Source organism: Symphalangus syndactylus, chromosome 13 (genome assembly GCF_028878055.3).
Source record: "Symphalangus syndactylus isolate Jambi chromosome 13, NHGRI_mSymSyn1-v2.1_pri, whole genome shotgun sequence".
Taxonomy (NCBI): Eukaryota; Metazoa; Chordata; class Mammalia; order Primates; family Hylobatidae; genus Symphalangus; species Symphalangus syndactylus.
In genome coordinates, this window is record NC_072435.2 from 72,347,547 (window position 1) to 72,368,983 (window position 21,437).

Sequence of the window (21,437 nt, forward strand, 5' to 3'; positions counted from 1 at the left end):
AGAGCCTGCTGTTGAAGCTTTCTAGGGTATTTTTCAGTTTGGTCACTGATTCTTTAGCTTTAGAATTTATGTTCAGTTCTTTTAAAAAATCATTTCTATGCTTGAACTCCTTGTTGAGCTTTTCATTTTGTTTGTATATTGTTTTTCTGACTTATTTTTATTTTTAATTTTTTTCCAGGTTCCAAATGTGTTTTTTATTCACTATTTCTGATGACTATAAATAAGGGTTTCCACTATGGAAAAGAAAGTTAGCACAGTACATTTTCATGACTGGGGAATGGATTTTTTGAAGTCATCTTCAATAGGGCAAAAACTTAGAAACAAACAAACAAAAAAAACCTGAATGTTGAATTCAGTTCTTTATATAACGTCCCTTGTAAAAATGAAAGAATAAAAACAAACCGAAAAAGAGGGGCAGGGTAAATGTAAAAAAAAAAAACAAAGGAAAGGAAAGAGAGGAAAAGGAAATAAAATAAGACGATTTATTGCTTCTCCTCAGCATCCTCCTTGGTCTCCTCCTTCACCTAGAGAGCTTCTAGCTTTTCTGCCACTTTTTTGGCATGATCGTTTTTGCCTGATCCTGCTTTCTTTTCTCTCTCTTCAATCTCTTTCCTGCATTCTTCAAACTTCGTTTTGAATTCCTGTGCATTCTCAGCATTCAGGAACCAGATGGCCAGCAGCTCTGGCTTGGGGTACTCGTCGGTGAAGTCAGCATGGGTGTTCCAGACCCAGGCACGGTCACTACCTGCATTGGGCTTCAGCTCCATCATTGGCGTGATGCAGTGGTTGGCACAGATATTCAGGGTCTTGTCCCTCTGCATGAGGAGGCGGATGGCCCCTTTCTCCTTGTGCTTCAGGAGCTTGATGTCACCAGTGCCTCCCTCCTTCCATTCTGGGAGATCATTCTCTGAGGCAAATCAGAACAGTTTTGCGCCGCATTTTAAAAAGTTCCTCTTCATCATCTTCCAGCGTTTTAATTTCTTGCTCAGGAAGAGAAACTATTAGCTCAAACTGAGGGTCATGGTTGTACTCGACTGTATTCTCAGTGGAAGTATCCTGGTCCTCATGAGTCTCCTTGGCGGCCGCCATGGGGGATTGGCGGCAGCGGCGTCTCAGCTGGGTGGGTCGTTGCTGGCTCCGCTGCCTCTCGGAGGCTACTCTTAGCTCCTTCCGTCCGCGTCTGGCGCCGGTGCCTCCCGCCCGCTCTTCCCTCCGCCCCGCGACCTGAAACTCAACACCTGACCCCAGCGGCGGGAAACGCATGGCGATTCAAAACCAGTAGAGCTTTATTGGCTCAGGCGGCAGACGCTCTCATTGTCCAGCCTGCCCCGTGCTTCCCACCCCTGATTTTTTTTTTAAATGGAGTTTCACTCTTTCTGCCCAGGCTGGAGTGCAATGGCACGACCTTAGCTCTCTGCAACCTCCACCTACCAGGTTCAAGCAATTCTCCTGCCTCAGCCTCCTGGGTAGCTGAGATTACAGGCACCCACCACCACGCCCAGCTAATTTTTTGTACTTTTAGTAGAGATGGGGTTTCACCATGTTGGCCACGCTGGTCTCAAGCTCCTGACCTCAGGTGATCCACCTGCCTCATTCTCCCAAAGTGCTGGGATTACAGGCGTGAGCCACTGCTCCCAGTCTCTGATTTTTTTTTTTTTGGTATACCTGTGTTTTCTTGTGGTTTACTGACCACAGGTGACTGCCTGGCACTAGAACAGGCCTAGAGGTTGGGTGTGCAGGGGCAGACCAGTGTTCTGGGGCCACAAGAGCCAGCCTAGAACCTGGGTCTACTGGGATAGATATGAACCATATGTCTGCTGGAGTGTGGGGTGGCGGTGGCTCCTGGTTACTGGGTGGGGATAGAGCCTGTATTTGTAGGAGCTGGCCTGGAACACAGGTACATGTGTGCTGGTCTGGTGACTGGAGTTGTGTCCGGAATTGGTGAGTTCTTGGTCTCACTGACTTCAAGAATGAAGCCACGGACCCTCGTGGTGAGTGTTACAGCTCTTAAGGTGGCGCGTCTGGAGTTTGTTCCTTCTGATGTTCAGATGTGTTTGGAGTTTCTTCCTTCTGATGGGTTCGTGGTCTCGCTGGCTCAGGAGTGAAGCTGCAGACCTTCACGGTGAGTGTTACAGCTCTTAAGGCCACGCGTCTGGAGTTGTTCATTCTTCCCGGTGGGCTCGTGGTCTCACTGGCTTCAGGAGTGAAGCTGCAGACCTTCACGGTGAGTGTTACAGCTCATAAAAGCAGTGTGGACCCAAAGAGTGAGCAATAGCAAGATTTATTGCAAAGAGTGAAACAACAAAGCTTCCACAGTGTGGAAGGGGACCCCAGAGGCTTGCCACTGCTGGCTGTGGCAGCCTGCTTGTATTCTCTTCTCTGGCCCCACCCACATCCTGCTGAATGGTAGAGCGGAGTGGTCTGTTTTGACAGGGCGCTGATTGGTGCATTTACAATTCCTGAGCTAGACACAAAGGTTCTCCATGTCCCCACTAGATTAGCTAGGTACAGAGTGTCGATTGGTGTATTTACAATCCCTGAGCTAGACATAAAGGTTCTCCAAGGCCCCACCAGAGTAGCTAGATACAGAGTGTCGACTGGTGCATTCACAAACCCTGAGCTAGACACAGGGTGCTGATTGGTGTATTCACGATCCCTGAGCTAGACATAAAGGTTCTCCACATCTCCACCAGACTCAGGAGCCCAGCTGGCTTCACCCAGTGGATCCTGCACCGGGGCTGCAGGTGGAGCTGCCTGCCAGTCCCGCACCATGCGCCGGCACTCCTTAGCCCTTGGGTGGTCGATGGGACTGGGCGCTGTGGAGCAGGGGGTGGCGCTCATTGGGGAGGCTCGCTCGTGCGGCACAGGAGCACACGGAGTGGGTGGGAGGCTCAGGCATGGAGGGCTGCAGGTCCCGAGCCCTGCCCGGCAGGAAGGCAGCTAAGGCCCAGAGAGAAATCGAGCGCAGTGCCGGTGGGCTGGCACTGCTGGGGGACCCAGTACACCCTCCGCAGCCGCTGGCCCGGGTGCTAAGCCCCTCATTGCCCAGGGCGGCAGGGCCTGCTGGCTGCTCCAAGTGCGGGGCCCACCAAGCCCACGCCCACCCGGACTCCTCCAGCCTTGGCCAGAAAGGGGTTCCCACGGTGCAGCGGTGGGCTGAAGGGCTCCTTAAGTGCCGCCAAAGTGGGAGCCAGGCAGAGGAGGCGCCGAGAGCTAGCGAGCGCTGTAAGGACTGCCAGCACGTTGTCACCTCTCAGAGTCATGGCGGCTGACCTGGAGCTGGGGTTCATGGGTACCAACCTGGCACAGGAGTGGGCCTGGAGGCTAAATCTGCTGGGAATTGGGAACTTGGAGGCCAGCAGCCAGCCTGGAGCCTGTGTTTGCAGGAGCTGACCTGACTCTGGTCGTGTCTAGAGCCTGTGTCTTAGGAGGGTGGCCAGCTTAGGTCTGTGTGTGCTGGTCTGGTACCTGCAGCCACAGTAGTGTGTCTGGAGCCAGAATCCACAGCAAAATCAGGTGCTCACTTCACTTTTTTTCTCCACTGGAAGAGTTTCTTTCTGCACACTATGCTGCCCAGGCACGGGGAAAGGCAGTGCATCTTTTCTTATTCCTGTGCTACACCAAGGTGTTGCAATTTTTCACTTGAATCCTTTAGTTTGTTAAAGGTATTTTTGGGCATAGATAGTTGTTTGTGATGTTTCTCTAACAGAATAGTGCTGGAAAGTCCTATTCTGCCATCTTGCTGATGTCACTCCCCCATATTTCTTGACAGTAGACACTGCCATTGCTCATTTAGTTTCCCTCCCTCCCCTTTTACTTCTTCTTTATACCCCTCCATTGTCTTTAATGTGATTTTACTTTTAACAGCTTCTAACCTGTCACTCTTCTTCAAAGGACTGTCCTTAGGCCCCAGGAACAGGTTTACTCACAGACACAGAAAACTAGAAGAGCCTGGGAGTTTTTGATCCCCTACGATGATGCTTAGCCAATGAGTAATCACTTTGGGAGATGAAAGTCTACCTTCCTTGCCTTAGGACACAACGACTTTGAGGCTGTAACTTATACTTCAGAATCTCCTATGGAATCAGACTGAAACTACCCACCTAGGAATTTGCTAAAACCATAGCATACTTGGTTTCATTGTTTTTTTTTTTTCTTTCTTCCTTTCTTCCTCTTTTTTTTTTTTTTGAGATAGAGTTTCGCTCTTGTTGCCCAGGCCGAAGTGCAATGGCGCATCTCAGCTCACTGCAACCTCTGCCTCCCGGGTTCAAGTGATTCTCTTACCTCAGCCTCCCAAGTAGCCGGGACTATAGGTGCCTGCCACTATGCCTGGCTAATTTTTGTATTTTTAGTAGAGATGGGGTTTTGGTTGGCCAGGCTGATCTTGAACTCCTGACCTCAGGTGATCCACCCACCTTGGCCTCCCAAAGTGATGGGATTACAGGCGTGAGCCACTGTACCTGGCCCATTGTTTTTCTTTGTTATGTTTCCCCCTCCTCCTTATCAGCTTCTTATGGAAACACTTCCTTGCACACAAATCCTCATCTCAAAGTCTGCTTCAGAGGAATACAACATGACAGTAGGTCCAACATTGCTTTCCAAATATTTCTAATGAGATTCCGGAATTGAATTTAACAACACAATATCCATATCTTCCACATTAGACTAAAAGCTCTTTGCTCTTTGAAGGCAGACAGAAATGTTTGATTCTGATACTTATTTGCCATTGAACCTGAAAATAAAAGTTTACACTGATTGAGCCAAATTAGTGAATAATTGGAAGGCATAGGGTCAGTAGTCAGTAATTTTATTGAGGATTGTCCCTAGATGAATGAAGTGAGAAGTCTATGTCTCTCATAATAATCCTTGTGACTAAATTAGTCTAATGTCTCCAGACAAAAGATGCTTCATTTCTATCAACCACTGTTAAGGATTGGATGATAAAAATGCATTCTACCTTGAACATTTCTTAATTCTAAAGAACCAGATGAATAAGGGCAGTACTTCCTCTTCACTCAATTACGATAAATTACCTTATCTTTTATATTGTGTTGGAGAGCCAGGGGAGTGATTGTTCTTTTTGTTGCTTTTCAATTTGTCCTTGCTTGCATAGTTCTTGAAATTAGAGGACATATGTGGTTTGTAGAAGTCAAGCTGGTAAGCTTGTAATCAGTGTAATATAATGAAAGTCATCTAATTGAGGTCTGTTTAGTTTTCCTTTTCTACGTAATGGGGGCATAGTAAGTATTATGGGATATTAAGTTAACCAGTGATATTTTAGTATTCATGCCTAGCATGAAAATCAGTTTCCCATTGATTTGATTTAGTTCTGTGCATCAGGAAGTAGATAACTAAAGAAAGGGATTAAAATATTAATTAAATTTAGTTTCTTTCCTTGTCATTCATCCTTAGAAACCATTACATTATTTATCCCCCACTCTGTGGAAAAGTAAAATCCTTTCCTCATATAAGTTTTATTTTCTATAAGTGTTTTTCGTAACCCCAGTATATATTTGCTGTTCAAGAAATAAGTGGTCAGAACTATAATTTGTCTAATGGCTTCATTATCAATAGAAATGTAATTTAGATGTTCATTCTCTTTTACTTCATTTTTTTCCTTTCACAGTTATTTTTCACAACTTGGTAGTATCAAGAAAAATAAGACCTAGCATAAGAAGAATTCTTTTCTTTCTGCTCTAAGGATCAGTTAATGAATATGTATGCATAACCCTCCTCACAAGGAAGATTAATGGTTTTGAAACTTTTCCCCACCTGCAACAGGGACACTTGAAGCACATCTTTTGTGAAGGTGGACCCCTGAGATTTGGGTTCTGCCAGGTAACATGGGACAAGAGATCAAAATTAGTCAACAGCTGGAAGTACACTAAATATTCGTTTCCTTTTATTTATTTTTCAAGCTCTCTTGGATTGCATCTTTTAGAAACACCACAGTTGTGCTTATTAAATTGAACGAGTTAACAAATATAAAGTACTTAGAATAGCTCCTGGAACACCGTAAGTTCTCAGTAAATATTAATTATATTGTAGGTCCCCAAACCCTTCTCTTAAACCTTTGGAGTCAGATGTATTTTTGGGATTCAGAATTTTTTGGATTTTGAAACAGTATACACAGTATCTCTAGCACCCCAAAATCAAACACATTGATATTTCTGCATTGAAACACATGAATATTTCTCACAAAGTATAGTATATACTATATAACAAATAGTCTCATGTTAATTCAGGTCAGATTTTTACCACGGAATACATTATTTGAAAACTTTGGGCTTTTGGCCAGGTGTGGTCGCTCATGCCTGTAATCCCAGCACTTTGGGAGGCCGAGGCAGGTGGATCACTTGAGGTCAGGCGTTCAAGACCAGTCTGGCCAACATGGTGAAACCCCGTTTCCACTAAAAATACAAAAATTAGCCGAGCTTTGTGGCACACGCCTGTAATCCCAGTTACTTGGGTAGCTGAGGCATGACAATCGCTTGAACCCAGGAGGTGGAGGTTGCAGTGAGCTGAGAGCAGGCCACTGCACTCCAGCCTGGGAGACAGAGTGAGAATCTGTCTCTAAATAAATAAACAAATAGAAAAACACTTTGGTTTTGTAAAGCTCTTTGAGTTTTGTCATTATCGATAGGAATTATAAACTTATATCATCATCATCAGTTTTTCCTTAAAACTTACTTCTAAGACATATCTCCTTTTTTGGCACTAGATAGGGCCTAAATAAATAAGGAAGCAAACAAAATGCTTGGAATCCTCTTGTTAAAAAAAATTATTTCAAAGAGATTTTAATTGCATGAAAAAGACTTTACCAGAACAGAAGCGTAGTAGATAATTATTTCATCAGAATTTTCTCTGGGAAATTATATATTCTGTCATTTTTCTGATCAAAATGTCTTTAGCTCCAAACAAACCTAAATTTCAATTCTGGTCCTGTCCTTTAGGGAGTGGGCCGATCAACTTCTTTTTGGAATTTCAAGGAAAAGCAGTTCAAGCATCAGCAAATAGTCAGGACCAAATGAGTATATTTACCTAACAGCCCTGAAAGAATATGAGACAAAGAAGGGCCTCTTTATTTTAGACATCCACACAGACACATCAAACCTTTAAACTAAAACAGTCATTTGAATTTTATTGTCATCACTTTGAGATTTTACCAAGAAAAAATATCTGAAGACTCTCAAAATGACAGTCTGTATTTATCCATATATTAACCATTCTAAATCACTTTATTCCTTTGTGTAGAAACAAGTTTCCATATGATATCATTTTCCTTCTGCCTAAAAAATGTTAACATTTCTTGCAGTGCATTTGTGTTAGTAATGGATCCTCTCAGATTTTGTGGTATGAATGTCTTTATTTACTTTTATTATTAAAAGATATTTTTACTGGATATAAAATTTTAGGTTGAGTTTCTTTCAGAACTTTAAAAATGTCATTCCATTGTCTTTTGGTTGGCATAGTTTCTTATGAAAACCCATGGTTTTCTTCTGTAGTAATGTGTCCTTTTCTCCAACTGCTTCCAAAATTTTCTCTTCATCACTTGTTTTCAATAATTTTGCTTTCTTTGTGTTTATCTTGCTTTCATTGGCTAAAAGCTCTTTGATCTGGTATGTGGTGTTCATCAAATTTGGAAACTATTTGGCCATTAATTCTTCAAATATTTTTTGAACCCTTCCTCTCCTTCAGGAACTCCAATTACATGTGTTAGACTGCTTGATATTGTCAATGATGCCTCAGTCTTTCTCTCAGTGATTAATTTGCAATAGTACACGTCTTCAAGCTCTTTCTTTCTGTATTATCTAATCCACTGTTAATTCTATCTTTTGAGTTTTTCATTTAAAATATATTTTTCAGCTCTAGAAGTTCCCTTGCTTCCTTTTTATTTCTTCCTTTTCTTCTCCTCATTGTGTTCATATTTTAAATTCTTTAGAATATTGAATATATTTTTAATAGTTGTTTTAAAGTTATTATCTGCTAATCCCATCATTTGTGTCATTTCTGGGTCTCTTTCTATTGACTAATTTTTCTCCTGCTATGGGTCACATTTTCCTGCATTTTCATATATCTACCAATGTTTTATTGGATACTTCACCTTGTGAATTTTATATTGTTCCATGGTGAATATTAATGTATTCATTGAAAAGATGTTGGATTTTGTTCTGGTAGGCAGTTAAGTTACTTTATGATTGACTTGAGCCTTTAAAGTCTTTATTTATAAATTTTCTTAGGGCAGGTATAGAGTAGCATTTAGGACCAGGCTATTTTTAGCCCCACTACTAATGTGTAACCCTTCTCAGATGTCTACTGAAGACATTTGTATTTCACAAAGTCTCCACTTTTGCCATATGTGAACCATTTGTGAGCCCTGAGAATTGCACGACTTAACCTCTCTGGCAATTGTTCTTTCCCTAACACTTATTCTTTGCTTGGCTTCATGGAATTTCTCCCTACATGAGGGTAGACTGGCATTCAGCCAAAATCTCAAGGGGATGCCCTAGCAGATTTCCAGAACTCTCTTTTTTTAAAAAAATAATTTCCTCCTCTCTACTACTATGCCCTCCAAATATTAGCCTCCAAAGTCAAAACTTCAGTCTCTCTCTTCTCAACTCAGCAAGATTGCCAAGCTGTTTGGTGTCTGCCTCTCTATACTGCAATCCAGAACGTGCCTCTAGGCAGAGAGCCAGGGCAGTCATAGACTCACCTAATTTGTTTTCCCTTTCTCAAGAATCACAGTCCCGTGCTGCCTATTACTTAGTGCTTAAAGATAATTGTTTTATATATTTGTCTAGTTTTCTAGTTGTGTATTGCAGAGGGTAATTCTGTAGCCTTGGCCATTTTTTTAGCTCTGTGACCTGGGCAAATTACTTTGTCTGTCCAAACCTCACTTTTCTTAGTAAATGAGGATTATACTCTAATGACTTTTAGTGTGGTGAGTATTAAATGAAATAATGTGTCGAGTACTCTTCCCATTGTAAGTTCTCAGTAAAAGGTCGCTGCTGTCAACAATTTAAAGTCAACAGTCACACAAAAAAACTTTATGGAACCAATTAGGCCTTTTCAGATTGAAATGTTCCATCTTATTGAGTGATTTATTATTCCGTTTTGTTTTGTTTTGTTTTCCTCTGTACTCATCCACTCACAGTAATTGGCTAAGGTCTTTCTAACTTGAACAACAGAGAGGGAAGATAGGCCAAAAGATCATGAACTTGAAGGTTTATATGTGACTATAAACAACAGAATACAATGTACCTAGAGCAATAGCTCGAAAACTAGCTAAGCCTGGCTGAACATCAACAAGAGAGTCATGTATGAAATGAGAAAGAGGTAGGGCATGAGTATAAGCAAACAAAAGCCATAGCCATTTATGGGACTGAGGAGTTTGTAATAAGGATGATTTCACCTTCAAGTAATGGCAAACCCTTATTCAAAGTGCTTAAAACAATGGTAAATGTATTATCTCATATGATACCTTTATAATACATACCTGTCCAGGGGCAGGGTAGATTCCCGGTATATTATATCAGTGCCTTGGCTCTGCCTGTGCTTCTCTGTGATTCTTTGATCTCTGCCTGACTTTGTTAGCTTCATCTTTGGGTTGTCATGACTTAACAACATCTGGAAAATGAAGAAGAATCTTCTCATCCAATTCTCTTTCTTAGGAGTAGATAACTTTTTTTTTTTTTTTTTGAGACGGAGTCTCGCTCTGTCCCCCAGGCTGGAGTGCAGTGGCATGATCTTGGCTCACTGCAAGCTCCACCTCCTGGGTTCACGCCATTCTCCTGCCTCAGCCTCCCCGGTAGCTGGGACTACAGGTGCCTGCCACCATGCCCGGCTAATTTTTTGTATTTTTTTTTTTTTTTTTTTAGTAGAGATGGGGTTTCACCGTGTTAGCCAGGATGGTCTCGATCTCCTGACCTCGTGATCTGCCCACCTCGGCCTCCCAAAGTGCTGGGATTACAGGCTTAAGCCACCGCGCCCGGCCAGGAGTAAATAACTTTTTACTAGAAGCTCTACCTGCCGTCTCCCAGCACAGATATATACTCACCTCTCCTTGGCTAAATAAGGTTAAGTGCCTGTTCTAAACCAAGGAGGGAGTGGGTTAACTGATTGGCTTATGCTAATCATGTGAGGTAAATGAATGTTGGAGGGTCAACTACTATGATCATCACACAAAAGAGAGTAGATTTTTAGAGTTTAAAGTAAGCAGGGGTTGCACACATCATTTTGCTTTATATGAAACAATTACAGATGTTCCTTGACTTCTGATGGGGTTATGTCCTGATAAGCCCACCATAAATTAAAAATATCATAAGTGAAAAATATATTTAATGGCCCAATAAACCTATTGTTAAGTAGAAAATCTGTAAAGTCAAACCATTGTAAGTTGAGGAATGTCTGTATTAGTGTCATCTTGGTGATTGGTGAAAGAGTGTAGAATGACAGGTTAAGGAGTAACAGATCTACAATGCACTGCAGGGCTTGGCCCTGAGACCACCTCCTCACTGTGGAACCTTAGCTTAAACAATTCTGGGTTGCTGTGGAGTTAATGACCGTTCTATCTTGTGGTGCCTCTAACTCTAACAGGGAAGAGTGTGGTCTTGGTTAAACTGGTATTTATTTATTGGGTTAGACTCAAACAACTTGGAAGCTTACTTTTATCCTAAGTTTATTTTAAATTGGTCACAGCAAAATTTCACACAAAAAATTAGTCAGTTAATGAGAAAGAGAAAATGATATTTTGGTCACAAAGTTGGAAAGTCCATCAGCCATTTCTTAATTGGCATAATCTTGAAAGCATTTTACTCTAGATAATTATGGGCAAATTTTAAAAGTAGTAGGAACGACTGAATTCTGAGATAAGAATCTGGCCATACCATATCCAACGAGAGTTCTTTTACTAAGTGGAGATATCAGGTAGCTTTAGGAGCTGGCAAAGATAATTTTTAGTAGAAAATGAACTTTAAAACTTTCTTTTTTCTTTTTAAGACAGGGTCTTACTCACAGGCTGGAGAGCAGTTGCAAGATTACAGCTCTCTGCAGCCTTGTCCTCCCTGGGCTCAGGCAATCCTCCCACCTCAGCCTCCTGAGCAGCTGGGACTACAGGTATGTGCCACCACGCCTGGCTAATTTTTGTATTTTCTTTAGAGATGGGGTTTCACCATGTTGCCCAGGCTGATCTCAAACTCCCGGACTCAAGCCATCTGCCCACCTTGGCCTCCCTCCCAAAGTGTGAGGATTACCAATGTGAGCCACTGTGCCCAGCCAAAACTCTTTTTTTAAAGTTCAACTACTCCTGACTAAAAGCATTAATGCACTTACCTTTAATGTAAAGAGTATTTTCTGAAGCTCAAATTTTAACTAAACATGAAAAGTTGTTGAATTTTGTCAAATGCTTTGAACTTTTTCATGAAGACTCTCAACAAACTAGGAATAGAAAGAAATTACCTCAACATAATAAAGGCAGTATATAAAAATCCCACAGCTAACATAATACTCAATGGTGAAAAATTAAAGCTTCGGCTTTAAGAGTTGGGAACAAGACAAAGATGCCCACTCTCACCATCTCTATTTAACCTAGTATTTGAAGTCCTGACTAGAGCACTTAGGCAAGAAAAAGAAATAAAACATCCAATTGGAAAAGAAGCAATAAAATGATCTCTGTGTGCAGATGACATAATCATATATACAGGAAACTTTAAAGAAAACTGTTAGAACTAATAAACAAATTTAGTAAAGTTGCAGGATACAAAATCCACATAAAAAATTAGTTGTGTTTGTACACACTAACAATGGACTATCTGAAAAGGAGATTAAGAAAACAATTCCATTTATAATAGCACCCAAAAGCATAAAATACCTAGGAATAAACTTAAGCAAGTAAAAGACTTGTACACTGAAAACTATAAAACTTTGATGAAAGAAATTAAAGGAGGCACAAACAAGTGGAAATACTTCTCATGCTCATGGATTGGAAGAATTCATATCATTAAAATGTCCATACCATCCAGAGTTATCTGTATATTCAATGCAATCTCTACTAATATCCTAACGACAATTTTTACAGAAGCAGAAAAAACAAACCTAAAATTTGTGTGGAACGACAAAGGTCCCGAAATAGCCAAAATAATCTTGAGAAATAAAAACAAGACTGAAACATCACACTTCCTGATTTCAAAATATGTTACAAAGGCCCCTTCTTTGAAAATAAAAAAAAAATTACAAAGCTGTAGTCATTAAAACAGTATGATACTGGAATAAAGATAGACATATAGACCAATAGAACAGAATAGAAAGCCATGAAATAAACCATGCATATGCAGTGAACTAATCTTTGACAAGGGTGCTAAGAATATACAATGGAGACAGGATAGTCTCTTCAACAAATGGTGCTGGAAAAACTATGCCAAAAAATGAAATTAGACCCTTATCTCATACCATACACGAAAAATAACTCAAAATGAATTAGAGACTGAAATATAAGACCTGGAACTGTAAAACTCATAGGCAAAAACACAGGAAAAAATTTTCAGAACATTGGTCTTGACAGTGATTTCTTGGATATGCCACTAAAGGCACAGGCAACAAAAGCAAAAATGAACAAGTGGGACTGTATCAAAGTAAAAACTTCTGTACAGCATAGAAAACAATGAGCAGAGTGAAACCACAACCTAGGGAATGGGAGAAATATTTGCAAACCACGTATCTGATAATAGGTTCATATCTAAAATACATGAGGAGGGGTGGGGGAAAAATTTTTAAAAATACATGAGGAACTACAATCCCATAGCAAAACCAAAAGAAAACCAAAAGAGATAATCTCGTTAAACATGGGCAAAAGGACTTGCATAGACATTTCTCTAATGAAGAAGTACAAATGACCAATAGATATATGAAAAGACGCTCAACATCACTAATTATCAGAGAAACGCAAACCAAAATCACAATATCACCTCATACTTGTTAGAATTGTCATAAAAAAATCATAAGATAAGAATTGTTGGCAAGGATATGGAGAAATTGGAACCCTTGTACACTGTTGATAAGAATCTAAAATGGTACAGTAATTGTGAAAAACAGTATGGAGTTTCCTCAAAAAAAATAAAAATAAAAATAGAGTTATAACATGATCCAGCAATCTGTGTCTGAGTATTTATAGGAAAGAACTGAAATCAGGATCTTAAAGGGGCATTTGCACTCCCATGCTCATTGCAGCATTATTCACAATAGCCAAGAGGTAGAAACAACCTAAATATCCACTAATGTATACATGCATATAGAAAATGTGGTATATGTACAGACAATGGAATATTATTCAGCCCTAAAAAAGAACGAAACCTTGCAATATGTGACAATATGAGTGAACCTGGAGAACATCATGCTAAGTGAAATAAGCTAGTCACAGAAGGAGAAATACTGTATAATTCCACTTATGTGAGGCATCAAAAATAGTCAAACTCATAGGATCAGAAGATAAAAAGGTGGTTGCCAGGGGCTGGAAAAGAAGGAAATGGGAGTTACTGTTAAACAGGTCTAAAGTTTCAGTTATGCAAGATAAAATAAGTTCTAGAGGTCAGTTTTACATCATGCTTATAGTAACAATACTGTATGGTACACTTAAACAGTTGTTAGTAGATCTGATGTCAAATGTTTTTACTGCAATAAAAACAACTTTACCTAACCAAATGTGCAGTGATCTCTTTAACCATGTTTTCATCAATTTATTCAGCCTAAGAGTTCAGTTGAAGAAAAATTAAAGTGAAGACAAGAAGAAGAATATTTATCATTCAGATATTTCATTAGAGGATTTTATTTCTTTACATTTTTAGATATGCTTTGAGGGAACTGGTAGGAGATGATAAATGGGATATCTTGTGTATTTTGGTATTTTCAATGCTCTTCTAAGATGTCTAGCATATGCTAGCATAAAGGTCAACCTTTTAGGGGGCATTAATTATTTTTGAATGGTGACATTTATCCATCAATTTTAATATATAGCATGTTCCAAAATAATATTGAGCTGGCTGTTTTCCAAGTTTGTAAATATCAAATATCCCCTTAGTCAGAAGCATAAGGATAGAATTAACAGAAATACCTTCCAGTAATCAGCTAAATCAGAGCTACAGAATTAAAAGAATAAATATACAATTAAAAAAAAGTCAAGTGTACCAAAAGGTATAAATAAAATATGCCTTGACTTAGAGGTGCTGTCTGGCCAGGGTTTAGTTAGGTTAAGGTTGGCATTAAACTTAAGCTGGAAATACATCTAACACACTGAGTACTTAAAATATACCAGGCAATGTTCTAAGCAATTCTCACCTAGTAGTTCATTTAAGCCTAACAACAACCCTATGAAGTAGGTACTATTATCTCCATTTTGTAGATAGAAGAACTGAGATACAGCAAAGTTAAGTGATGGGCACAGGGTCACCTAGCTGTTAAGTGTTGAAGCCAAAATTTGAACCCCAGGCAGTTTCACACTGGTGCTCATATACACAACCACTAAACAATTTGACCCTGGAAGTGGGGAGACAACTTTCTGAGGATCACAGCTCCTGTCACACTCAGGATCTTCAGTAATGCAGTAATAAATAGAGGACTGCTTAGAGGTTAAGGGCAAAGGATAACAGCCAGCCACTGTTGCTTAAGTTGCCAGGTAATCATAGATAGTTTACTTGAATACCTCTGTTTCCTCATCTGTTAAACTGGTCTAATACAGATGCTCCTTGGCTTATATGATTGAGTTATGTCTTGGTAAACTAATCATAAGTTGAAAATATCATAAATCAAAAATCGATTTAGTACACCTACCAAACATTCTATCTTAGCCTAGCCTACTTTAAACATGCTCAGAATATTTAAATTAGCCTACAGCTGGGAAAAAAAAATTACCTAACAGCCTATTTTATAAAAAAATTGAATATCTCATGTAATTTATTGAATACTGTACTGAAAGAGAAAATCAGAATGGTTATATGGGTACTTGCTGTGGTTTAAATGGTCCCTTCCAAGTACATATTGAAATTTACTTTAAATTCTGCCCACATGAATTGATTAATCCCATCATTGCAGGAGTGCATTGATTATCACGGGACTGGGCTCCTGATAAAAGGGTGAGTTAGGTCTCATTTCTCTGTGTCTCACACATTCTCCTGCCCTTCTACCCTTCTGCCACTTTTTTTTTACTTTTTTTTTTTTATTATTATACTTTAGGTTTTAGGGTACATGTGCACAATGTGCAGGTTTGTTACATATGTATCCATGTGCCATGTTGATTTCCTGCACCCATTAACTCATCATTTAGCATTAGGTATATCTCCTAATGCTGTCCCTCCCCCCTCCCCCAACCCCACAACAGTCCCTGGAGTGTGATGTTCCCCTTCCTGTGTCCATGAGTTCTCATTGTTCAATTCCTACCTATGAGTGAGAACATGCGGTGTTTGGTTTTTTGTCCTTGCGATAGTTTACCAAGAATGATGTTTTCCAGTTTCATCCATGTCCCTACAAAGGACATGAACTCATCATTTTTAATGGCTGCATAGTATTCCATGGTGTATATGTGCCACGTTTTCTTAATCCAGTCTATCATTGTTGGACATTTGGGTTGGTTCCAATTCTTTGCTATTGTGAATAGTGCCGCAATAAACATACGTGTGCATGTGTCTTTATAGCAGCATGATTTATAGAAAAGAGAGAAGAATCAAATAGATGCAATAAAAAATGAAAAAGGGGATATCACCACCGATCCCACAGAAATACAATCTACCATCAGAGAATACTACAAACACCTCTATGCAAATAAACTAGTAGAAGAAATGGATAAATTCCTCGACAAATACACCCTCCCAAGACTAAACCAGGAAGAAGTTGAATCTCTGAATAGACCAATAACAGGTTCTGAAATTGTGGCAATAATCAATAGCTTACCAACCAAAAAGAGTCCAGGACCTGATGGATTCACAGCCGAATTCTACCAGAGGTACAAGGAGGAACTGGTACCATTCCTTCTGAAACTATGCCAATTGATAGAAAAAGAGGGAAACCTCCCTAACACATTTTATGAAGCCAGCATCATCCTGATACCAAAGCCTGGCAGAGACATAACCAAAAAAGAGAATTTCAGACCAATATCCTTGATGAACATCGATGCAAAAATCCTCAATAAAATACTGGCAAACCGAATCCAGCAGCACATCAAAAAGCTTATCCACCATAATCAAGTGGGCTTCATCCCTGGGATGCAAGGCTGGTTCAACATACGCAAATCAATAAATGTAATCCAGCATATAAACAGAACCAAAGACAAAAACCACATGATTATCTCAATAGATGCAGAAAAGGCCATTGACAAAATTCAACAACCCTTCATGCTAAAAACTCTCAATAAATTAGGTATTGATGGGACGTATCTCAAAATAATAAGAGCTATCTATGACAAACCCACAGCCAATATCATACTGAATGGGCAAAAACTGGAAGCATTCCCTTTGAAAACTGGCACAAGACAGGGATGCCCTCTCTCACCGCTCCTATTCAACGTAGTGCTGGAAGTTCTGGCCAGAGCAATCAGGCAGGAGAAGGAAATTAAGGGTATTCAATTAGGAAAAGAGGAAGTCAAATTGTCCCTGTTTGCAGATGACATGATTGTATATCTAGAAAACCCCATTGTCTCAGCCCAAAATCTCCTTAAGCTGATTAGCAACTTCAGCAAAGTCTCAGGATACAAAATCAATGTACAAAAATCACAATCATTCTTGTACACCAATCACAGACAAACAGAGAGCCAAATCATGAGTGAACTCCCATTCACAATTGCTTCAAAGAGAATAAAATACCTAGGAATCCAACTTACAAGGGATGTGAAGGGCCTCTTCAAGTAGAACTACAAACCACTGCTCAATGAAATAAAAGAGGATACAAACAAATGGAAGAGCATTCCATGCTCATGGGTTGGAAGAATCAAATCGTGAAAATGGCCATACTGCCCAAGGTAATTTATAGATTCAATGCCATCCTCATCAAGCTACCAATGACTTTCTTCACAGAATTGGAAAAAACTACTTTAAAGTTCATATGGAACCAAAAAAGAGCCCGCATAGCCTTCCGCCACTTTTTGACACAGCAAGAGGCCCTTCATCAAATGCGGAACAGATGCTGGCCCCATATTCTTAGACTTCCCAGTCTCCAGAGCTCTGAGCCAAATAAATTTCTGTTCTTTATAACTTACCCAGTCTGTGGCATTGTGTTACAGCAGTAGAAAATGGATGCAGACAGTACTTGAAGAAATATGGTTTCTACTGAATGCATATGGCTTTTGCATCACCTTAAAGTCAAAAAATCATAAGTAAGTCAAACCATTGTTAAGTTAGAGACTGTCTGCAACTGCGTGTAGCTCTTCCCAAAATTTACTATACATTAGATCCCCAGAATGTTGTAATTCAATAAAACGGTGGCAGGGCCCAGGCATCTGCATTTTAAATAAGTGCCTCAAGTAATACTGATATATTCTGTTCCTGAACGCCTTTTGGGAAATATTGAGAGATGAGATCATGCCTGTGACATAATGGGCACAATCCTGGCACATGTCTGGTGGGCAGAAGTGCCAGCTCTTGTCTATTTCAGTGTAACAGAGACAGACGTAGGAGGGGTCTCAGATCTCAGATGATATTGCAGATGAAGGAACATATTATGCTAGGATGATGACAATGGCATCAACAAAGATGATAATGAAAATAATCACTATTCTGGTATCCTGTATTTTGGAACAGATATCATAAGGAGGAGGAAAGGAGGTTACCAGTTCCTTTTATTCCCATCCCCAAATCTTCTTAAAAGGACTTAGTTAGGTTTGCCTTCAGGTTTAACAGAAGAGGTTTATTCTAATTTTAAGAGTCCTGGCCAGGCGTGGTGGCTCACACCTGTAATCCTAGCACTTTGGGAGGCTAAGGAGGGTGGATCATGAGGTCAGGAGTTCAAGACCAGCCTGGCCGACATGGCGAAACCCCATCTCTACTAAAAATACAAAAATTAGTCAGGCACAGTGTCAGGTGCCTGTAATCCCAGCTACTCCTGAGGGAGGCTGAGGCAGGAGAATCGCTTGAGCCTGGGAGGCAGAGGTTGCAGTGAGCTAAGATCGCGACACTGCACTCCAGCCTGGGCGACAGAATGAGACTGTCTCAAAAAACACAAAACACAAAAAACAAAAGAGTCCCTTGGCTAATTCTCTTCCCATGTTTCCTTACTTACTGTGTATGCCAATTTTCTTTACTGGAAATAATCTTTCACTATACAATTCAATGTAAAAAACAAAATGTAAATGTCTAGATGAAGTAACGTTTAGTTTGAATATGTTTCAGCAAAATGTCATTAGCCATTCAACAAGTTCATATACCTCCTTAATAAATCCTTCCTTGTTTTGATAGAGCAAAGTAGTAAGGAAAACTTATGGTACCTAAAACAAGGGAGGGAAATCCACGAGGATGGGGAAGTGGAGTAAGGTGCAAAAAAGTACTGAATATGGAATACTAATCTGTGTCTAGCTTTAATTGACTTCGTTCTTTTAGTTGGTCTGGTGCCCGTTAGAGCTCTGAAGGGTAATTTGTCATACAGCTGCAAATACAGGCATCTGTTTTGCATAGTTTATGAACTTTAATTAAACACGATGTTTATTCAATTTTCTTAAACTCAGTTTTTAATGGAGGCAGGGTTATATTGTAGAGTAATGTCTGGGCCACAGAAATCTAGTCTTAAAATAGGCCCATAACCTATCTTATCATAACTAAATGTTGTGGATATGCTTCAATGTAACAACTTTTACACTGCCAACAAAATACCTTAAAGTAGAAAATTTATAAAGCATGCTCCATTCCCTTAATATATGTTAGAAATCATGGTGCATAAGCATAAGTTGGAAGCGTTCAGGGACTGTAGCTTGGATTTTGGTATAAAGCAAAAGGAGGGCTCCATGCCCTGAAGGAAGGTACACCATGAAGTTTGAAATTAGACTCACTGGGCAAGGGGTTTGTGTGACCTCCTGAAAATCACTTAACATCTCTGAACCTCAGATTCATAATGATGAGTCATGAGAATGGAATAAAATAATGCATGTAAAATGTCTATTACAATGTCTGGTACATAACACAGAGACATTCAAGATGCAGTAGCGCTTATTGCAATTCCTTAAATGTTTATTATATTTTCTCTGCCTTAGAATCTCAATTTGCATGTGCCAGAAAATTATTATATATTTAAAAAACTAACTCTGTTTTAGTTTCTAAAATTTTGTGTGTCAGGTGATTTGTGGTGTTTAAATATATATAACAAATGCCATAGTCAGCACTTATCTGATTTTCAGCCTTAGAATCACTTAGAAAATGACCTGATGCTTGAAAAGTGCAGCAGGCATTTTGTAACCGTGCGACCATACACATGAGAACAAAAGATATCTAATAATAGTGGAACAAAAAGACTGAGAGAGCCTGGGATTCTGATGGAATTATTAGCCATTATTTTAGTGCTGGACTGCTTATCTCTGCAAATCTTATTACATTAGAAAAGTAAACCTCTATTTGTTTAAGTAACTGTAGCTTAATTTCTGATACTTGCAGATAAATGCATTCCAGTCAGTTAATAAAGACTAAACAATCCTGAATGAGATAAGGAGAGTACCTGAGACAGGTGAATCAGCTGACAGAATGGGAGTATGCTTGTCACTAAATAGAAATTAGGATCATTAAATCTCACGGGAGTGGAGTGGCCAGAGGATCTTGTAAGAACGATAACATCCAGCATTCGGTGCTTTAGTAGCCAGAGGCTGCTAAATTCAATGCATTTAATGCTTCAGTGGCCGGAGTCTCTGGTAAGAACTGTGTTATGTTCTTAGACTTTGCAATGCAGGATTGTTTTTAGTAAAGTGTATTAATCTTATTAATATTTTGTGAGTGGAATGTTGTGGAAATTAGAGAAGGGTTAAATTTCTCATCTGGATCAAAAAGTACATAACAGAGATAGCACATGTGGAAGTAGGAGTCGCAAGGTCAAGTTGAATTTAGGAACATAAATTCATGTGGAATTCACAGATATTCTGGGGTGAGCTCTAGGCTTGCAGATTGTGGTATCCAGGGTTGGAGTTTGAACCAATTTTGCTTGGGTATTTGGGGTTGGAAGGCTTCTGGCTACATTTGATTTGTATATCTTTAATCCAATGACTTTACAGTAAATTGGCCAAATCAAAGAATCCTAATAGTATACCTTTACCACTAATATATCAGAATGCTTTAAAACACGTTTTGTTTTCCTCTTGTAAATAGAGGAAAATCTGAACATAAAATGGTGAATTGATTCTTGTGAGTCATACTACATAAAAATATAAACAACAAAGGATGCCATTTGTGCTAGATACTATGTTAGTTCAGATAACCTGTATTCCATCCTTTCTTCCAAGAGGGGAGGTTGAAAAGTGAAAACTACATTTCCTAGATTCCCTTTCAGCTAGGGCTTTGGATGTAAATTCGATTTTGCCATTTAATGTACCAAATAGAGATTTGAATCAATTCTTATGAATCTTAAGAATTTCAATGAATCTGATGAAGACATTTTTGTTATACACCATATTTCTTGGACTAGTTATTTTTAAAGGTTATTTTAATATATCTCAATTATGAAGCAGTTATTGCCCCTGAACACTCTAGAAGCTAGAGAATGAACACTAGAATTACTCTACTTTCAAGGCTCCTATCTCCACATTCAGAATAATATTATATCAGAAGTTACAATGTGTTACGCATATATTTTTAACTAGTCTTTTGATTTCTGCTTTATAGGTGAGGACAATTAGGCTCAGACCTATGAGAAACTTACTGAAGGTCACACAGCTAGATGCTAGTTACAAAATTTAAACCCAGGGCTTAACACTGTTCTTCATGTTCCTGTTTCATAAACACAAACACGAGATATGTAAGTGAACAAAGCAGAACAGAGTTCCTGACAATTCAGTGCTTACATTCTGTGGGAGAAGATGAAATAAATAAATTAATATAAGTGCTAGTGAGAGACAGGACTAGCTGGATTTCCTAGGCCGACTAAGAATTCCTAAGTCTAGCTGGGGAAGGTGACCACACCTACGTTTAAACACCGGGCTTGTAACTCAGCTCACACCTGACCAATCAGGTAGTAAATAGGGTTCACTAAAACACAAATTAGGCTAAAAGCAGGAGGTAAAGAAATAGTCAAATCATATATCGCCTGAGAGCACAGTGGGAGGGACAATGATGGGGATATAAACCCAGGCATTCCAGCAGGGAGCAGCTTTGGGTCCCCTCCCATTGTACGGGAGCTCTGTTCACTCTATTACATGTTGCAGCTATGCACACTCCTCTGGTCCGTGTTCGTTATGGCTTGAGCTGAGCTTTCGCTCACCGTCCACCACT

General features: G+C 39.6%; 1 pseudogene; it reads right to left on the reverse strand.

Moving 5' to 3' along the window:
* Positions 1-436: 436 nt before the first annotated feature.
* On the reverse strand, positions 437-1,198 carry LOC129459496 (ran-specific GTPase-activating protein-like; annotated as a pseudogene).
* Positions 1,199-21,437: the final 20,239 nt, after the last annotated feature.